Source organism: Haliaeetus leucocephalus, unplaced genomic scaffold, assembly GCF_000737465.1.
Source record: "Haliaeetus leucocephalus isolate CR32 unplaced genomic scaffold, Haliaeetus_leucocephalus-4.0 Scaffold206, whole genome shotgun sequence".
In the NCBI taxonomy this organism is placed as follows: domain Eukaryota; kingdom Metazoa; phylum Chordata; class Aves; order Accipitriformes; family Accipitridae; genus Haliaeetus; species Haliaeetus leucocephalus.
The window spans coordinates 10,824,758-10,831,805 of NW_010972642.1; positions in this window are offsets into that span (position 1 = coordinate 10,824,758).

Consider the following 7,048-nt stretch of genomic DNA (forward strand, 5'->3'; position numbering starts at 1 on the left):
GACACAGCCAGGACAGCTGACCCAAACTGGCCAAAGGGGTATTCCATACCATGGGACATCATGTCTAGTATATAAACTGGGGGGGAGTGGGGGGATCACCACTCGGGGTCTAACTCAGCATCGGTCAGCGGGTGGCGAGCAATTGCATTGTGCATCACTTGTATATTCCAATCCATTTATTATTACTATTGTCATTTTATTAGTGTTATCATTATCATTATTATTTTCTTCCTTTCTGTCCTATTAAACTGTCTTTATCTCAACCCATCAGTTTTACTTCTTTTCCCAATTCTCCCCCATCCCAGTGGGATGGGGGGGAAGTGAGTGAGCAGCTGCATGGGGCTCAGTTGCTGGCTGGGGTTAAACCTTGACAATGAGGATAAAAACAACACGTCCCTGACACAAACGCTATCTTCTAAGTCCTTGCACCAAACTTGTGAGATGTAGGCTTTGTCACAGAAGACACCAGAATTTTTAAGCACAGCACATTTTCCCCTACAGCCTGTCAGACACATCAGACATGTCTGGATTGTTTTACACTAGTTCCCCTTGAGAATGTGTGTCAAGTAAAAACTCCTGAATTATACAATTTCATATTGTTTAGATAGGACAACAGGGTTGATACATTTAATCTCATAAAAAGCATTCTAATATCTTTAATGACCACTATACAGACTTTCATTCCTTAGAGAAGATAAGCAATGCCCTTGCAAATAAGAAAAATTAGATCCTGCTGTGCCAAGGCCTATGCTCTAAATAGTTCAAGGTGACCAGTGTACAGCTCAGCCTGTTACATAAAATAATTTGCAAAGGTCAGTAAAAATTAAAGAGAAAATGACAGTTTTTTCAAGAAAAAAAAGACCCAGTGATAAGCCCCAAGGACTATGCTGAAAGCATGTCTAGTAAAGAAGGAAAGTGCGAGACTAGACTCAGTGGGACAAAATTGATATATCGTAGAGTAAGCCTCGCTGATGAACAAAATTATGAGTGGATGGGCTATTCTGCCTCTCTGGTGCCCCTAACCTTGTGAAGGAGGAATTCAGGTGACCTCGCACTCTACTTGCATTGCCTAAATCCTGAACAACACCTGGAACGAGACTGTCATAGCCCCCTGGTTTGTGCTTTTCCTTCCCTCCTTTGTTCTTTCCTTTTCCATATGTGTTTTCCTTTGTTTTCTGTTTAAGAAGAATCTCCTTGAGATGTTAAAGCTACGTCCTTTGTAGAGCTGCCACGATGTTGTTAATAGACAGCTTCCAAAAAGCTGTGTTAGAGACAGCAGGGCACGGCTGCCATGTCCATGTTTCCGTGTGACCAACAAACAATATGCCGTGCTGGAGTTTTCCTAGCAATGAACTTGCTATTCAGAGCCAACACCAGGGTGAGAGGCTGAGTTCCCTTCCCCTGCAGCTCTTGTGCCGTCTTTGTCCCTTGTTCCGATTGCCTGTCTCTCCGGGGAAGGACTGGGCTCTGACAACAGCTCCAGTAGCAGATCCAGCCCATCTCAGTGAACTGAATAACTCTCTTTTCTAAAATAAAAACAACAATAAATCGTGTGTCTTACTGTCTCTTTAAGCCTGTTAAACAATGGTGGTTTTCCTCGTAGAGATTCTTAGCAGCAAATGGAAATTGGAGATTTTTAAAATGAAAGCCTTACTTTTCTGCATTGCAAATTCCCCCCCACTCCGCCCCGCTTATTTTTTCTATCTTTAATAAATGGTTTAAAAGATTTGGTGTGGTTCATGTTGCCACGGGAATAAACAATGCTAAGATTTATGCATCTGGAACCTCAAACCCTATCCCAAAACATGTTTAGCAATATAGTTTTGTTACACTGACACAGTACCTTTAATACATTTGACCCTCTGGGTCTATTTATTTTACTGAAATTTGACTCAGCAAAGTTAAATCCCCTTATATCATTCTGCAAGACAACTCATTTTATGTCTGGATACAAACCAATTCACCTCCTAAGCCGCATAATCAACTCCCGCCCTAACGTGCCAGTTAGCACTAGTGCAGTTGAATGGAAGAAGAAATTGTGATGGTTTTCCAGAAATGCACTTAATTTCTATGGCATGCTCGGTGAGTATCAGAACAATAAATGGTGTATTGACTACTATGTCTACCGACATTCTTTCTCCTTGGCTTACGTAATATTTTTTGTGTAAGGGGATGGCAGCCTACTCTCATCGTATTAAGCAAAATTCTTGAATGGACACCATGAAGTAACCCTTTTGTTTTAGCTTGTTTTTACTTGGTATTTGGGAAACTGTCTGTAATGACAAGCTCTGGAACAAAATCTAACAGACAGGATATTTTCCATGTTTGAAAGGTTTTGCCATATGATTGCAAGTAAGAAAATTATGGAAACATCTTACTTTCCAATTACTCTATATTATCCAGTCAACATGGTTTGTTCTTCCCTCTTGCTATATAGTCTTGTGTGCAGATTTTATTGTGTCTTTGTTTTATTTTTGTAATTTTATATGTTTATTAACAAGTAAAACAGAGAAATCAGCTGTTTAAGGATGTGCTGGAGTGAACCACTATAGGAAAATTATATTTATTTCCATGTTCAGGCTATGGAAGTCTAGCCAGGGGATACCTCTTTTCACCGAAATGTTGTAAGTCCACTGGAAAAGAACTAAGGGTTGGTCAAATAAGGCTTTTCTTTTCTTTTTTTTTTCCCCCCCTTCTCCCCCATTTTGTGTTAAATATTAGAATCTGGGCAAAACAGCCTATGACCTTAAGCCATAAAGAAGTTCTTTCCCCATTTCAGGGAAATATATTTGAAATGTGTCCAACGTTTTGATTTCCAGGCTCCTGGTCTGGCCAAACAGACCGAGATGTTTCTACCTGGGTTATTATTTTCTTTTCCTCTTCTTTTTATTGAGCTAAACCACGATCCCCATGAATCCCGAGAGGAAGGACCTGTAACCTGACATACAGCAACGTCCTTGACTGCGCAGATTACAGAGCGAGCCCAACAGCGATCAGTATTCTCAGGTTCCAACACATCAGCTCTTACGGTACCCAAAGCATGGTTGGGCATCTGCCTCGTTTCCCTCACACTGCCCAATTACAGCATTTCCAGGCTCCGCCAAGCTGGTGACGGCCACAGGACTGCAGCTTGAAGGGGGAAAGACTGAAATACTGCTTTTATCAAGACCGACGAATGAGAGGTAATCATTGGTTGCTTCTAAGTCTGAATCACCCAATTTTTAGTGGCTTGCAATATCACCAACAGAGTTTCTTTTTTCCTCTACCTTGTTGAAGTGGAAGAGGCCCTTCCTTTTTATTTGAAACATTGGTTTTCTTCTTATATTTCCTCTGAAAGTCCTTAGGCGTTTTTCTTAATATAACCCTGTGCCTCGGCTACAGTGCATTATAGGTAATCGTATAAGAAGAGTGAGGTATATCTGATATGACTACTGCATGGCTCTGATCTGACACAATCTCATCGTAATGCTGTTGGGATGTGATTGCTATATTGCAGTCAGCACGGAGCTGGCACAGCGCTGCTGGGAAAAAGTCCAGGCTGCAACAGAAATGCAGCAAAATTGGGAAGAAGGCAGTCAAGTGTGGCAAAATGTGAGCAAAGGAATGGAAAGACTGAAATGGAAGGGAATATTAACTGTAAATAAATTCAGGGAAAAAATATTGGAGCGTGAAGACTCCTACTGTCTGCAGATACTGGAAATGGAGATACTGACAATGAGAAGAGATTATTTACTTATTTTTTTCTTTTTTTGATAGAAAAGAGTGTATGTAGGAAAAATGAGGCAGGAAAAAAATGCACCTGAAACTGTGAAAGGTGTTGGACTGTGGCATCATATTCCAGTGGCAAAAGTAGGAATCGTTAACTTGAGCTATTTAGCATTCATATCTGGGCAAATCTGTAGAAAATTACAGAACAGAAAAATTCTGCACTGGCCTATTGTATAACCATAAATAATTTAAAGCATCTTCTACCTTGTCTTCTACAATTCAGTGGACAACTTACTGTGCTGTTATGTAGTTTTATCATAGCTATCTCATTTTACCAGAAAATGGTGGGGGTTTTTAAGCTAATGTACATTTTTTTTTAACAACTCCTATTTTGGTTGTTTAATTTTCTCAAGGGAAAAACAGTTGTCTTGTTCATTGCTTGATACTGATACTATTCAGATCTGGTTTTACATTAATCCTTCTCAGTTTGTCACTCACCTGTGATTAATCAAGCAGAAGCTAAGAAATAAAACTATGTATTTTGTAAAGATGAACTAAGATTTCAGTCACTGCGAAACTGTGAGTAGGGACACCAGGACAGACTGTCAGGAAGTCCAATTTGGTCTAGTTGTAGCTACTTCAGTGGAGTTATGCTGAACCATTTTTGCTGATAATCTTGCTGAGTATCCTTGTTATGTTCTTTTTAACACAGTATAATCTCTGTAAGACTAATAACTTGGAATAACTTTGTTTTGGTCGATATCTGAAATGAAAATTATGTCATTAGCTGTGAGTTGTCTCCCAAGACAAAAATGCACCCAATTATGACTTGAAACCAGGAAACAATTTGCAATATTCTCCTTATTTTAATCTGTTACTGGATGACATTAATGAAAAATTAGAAATTACTTCCGAGTTCAAACTTCATTTTAACATTTAGGATATCTGCCTGATGCACATTTTATATGACTTCCAATTACAACAATCTGTGAAACATCTCAGTCTTCAAGGTCCCTCACAACATGCCTGTGGGACAGGAAAATGCAATTTTTGTGCAAATTCAAACAGAGCTATAGACTCAGTAATTTTCCCAGGGAAGTATGTGATGTATATAAAAAAAAGTCAATCCAGTTGTCTTTAATCCCAGAGTATGTCTCTAACGGATGAACCATGACCCTTGATCCTTGCTGAAAAGTCAAATGATACCTTAAAAAAATACATTAAAATTCACGATACTGTAGATGACAAAGATCTTCCTTTGGGGTATGGCTTGTTTGAGAAGAAGTAAAAGAAATAAATTAGGCATTTAGTTAGTTACAAATTGCCCACAGTTCTACAGAGTTGTGAAAAAAACAAATCTGGAGTGCTGCATTGCACAACTTCATAATGCTGCCGTTAGATCTTCCCTTGTATTTACAGACTGGTTTATTTTAAAATCTATTCAAGCATTGAAAAATTATAAATATGCAGCTCCACAGATCTGGAGGTCAGATTTCTGTGACTGTAATACATAGCTTCTGCTTATAAAACTCTCCAATTCAGGGTCAAACTCTGCTTGCTTCACTCAGGTTTGATTTAGGATGGAAATACACGTGAGTGAAGGAGCAGGTTTTGTCACAGTATTATATGGCTGCACAGTTCTGACACTGCTCCAAATAGAAACAAAAATATGCACTAAGGTACTAATCTAAGAGGGGCAGAATATGACAGCGTTTGGTAGCAACATTTCTGAGAGGTGTAACAGCGCTTGCATGGTTTCATAGGAAATATAACTGAATCCTGATATATGGCTGGTTTTCTCTCCTTACCAGTACTTCTGAAGGTTCATACCAATGCGGTTGAAGCCTTATTTTGACTCTTCTATTGATATTATAAATTTTAAATAAAGCAAGTCAACAGATACAAAAGCTGGTATCAGCCTTAACCTCTTCAATTTTGCCTGTACGTCAGCATGCAGTATTTTGGACTATGCAAACCTCAAGTCCTACTGTTCACTACACCAGTGTAAAGGAGCAGAAAGAAAAAATTTTAGCATGTAAACTTTCCTATCAAATCTGTCAGAGGGAGAGAGAACGGCCTGCCCCAAAGCCACGTAACACCCTAACTCAATCATCATCCATTGATCCATGTGAACCACAGGCCTCTGATCTTATGGCTGATCTATCTTTAGCCTGTTGGTACTGAAGGAGTTGGTTGGGATACTGCAGGTCCTCCAGCAATGGCCACCCTGTTGGGGTATTTATGAGAGACTGGATGGGACCAATAACCATAGGTGTGCATCTCAGCTCAGAATAATTAGAGGAATATTTCTGTCACCTTATGTATTCTTTTTCCGTTTGTAAAATACTGTTCCTGATCATAAATATAATTAACAATCACCCCTTTATTTTAAAGCAAGAGGAGAGTATGCCTGGCAAGCTGAAACACAGGCACCAGGGTATCAATGATCTGTAACTCTGTTGTGATGGGACAGTAGAATTGGTCCTGGCATAGTCATTGACTTTTAAAGATTGTCTTCCCAGCAGTCATCAGAAGGAAGATAACCCCCTGCCCCACCAAAAAACTGGAACACAAACAAGCCTTATTTGTCATTTAGCAATGCTACATTCTTGTAGGCCATGACTGAACATTTGAACAGCTAAGGTGGCACGACTTTGTCACTGGCACTGTTGCCAAAACAGTTGTATGTCAAACCGTAAACCCAGGAAGGAATTTCTCCATAGCTGTGTGATGGTCTGACAAATCATAGCCAATGTCTCAAACATTCGTTAAAGAACTTTAGTGGAAGAAGACGGCCTCTGTAAAAGCACTGGAGTTGTGTGAACAGGAGAATGCTGCTGGAGGAAAGGGCCCCACGGAGGGTGGGACCGCGCTTCTCCAAAGCCACAAATCCTTATCTTGAGTGACCATGAGAAGAAGCACAACTGTATGCGCCAGAAGGAAAGACCAGACAGCGGTCATGCCTGCAGGGAGGGAGAAGCAACTCCCCAATGACCCCCCCAAGCCCACCGGCCCATTTCCAGAGAATTCCAGGAATGTGAACTGCGCATGTCGAGACCTCCAACTCATTTCTGGAACACTCCTGAGCTCACACTGTTCTTGCTCAATGATGGCAAACCCCCACCTACAGGGGTGGACCCTTTAGGTGTAAAAGAAGGGAGGACGAGTTCTCGGGGCACCCTCTGGAACTGGATCCCCAGACTGGCTGGACCAATGCTAGACCCAGGACTGGTGAAATCCTTTTCTTCTCTCTTTCTTCCTCTCTCCTTCTTGCCCCCCCCCGTCCCTACACATCATCCTTTTAAACAGAAACCGTTGACCAAGTCTGGGACTAGGAGTG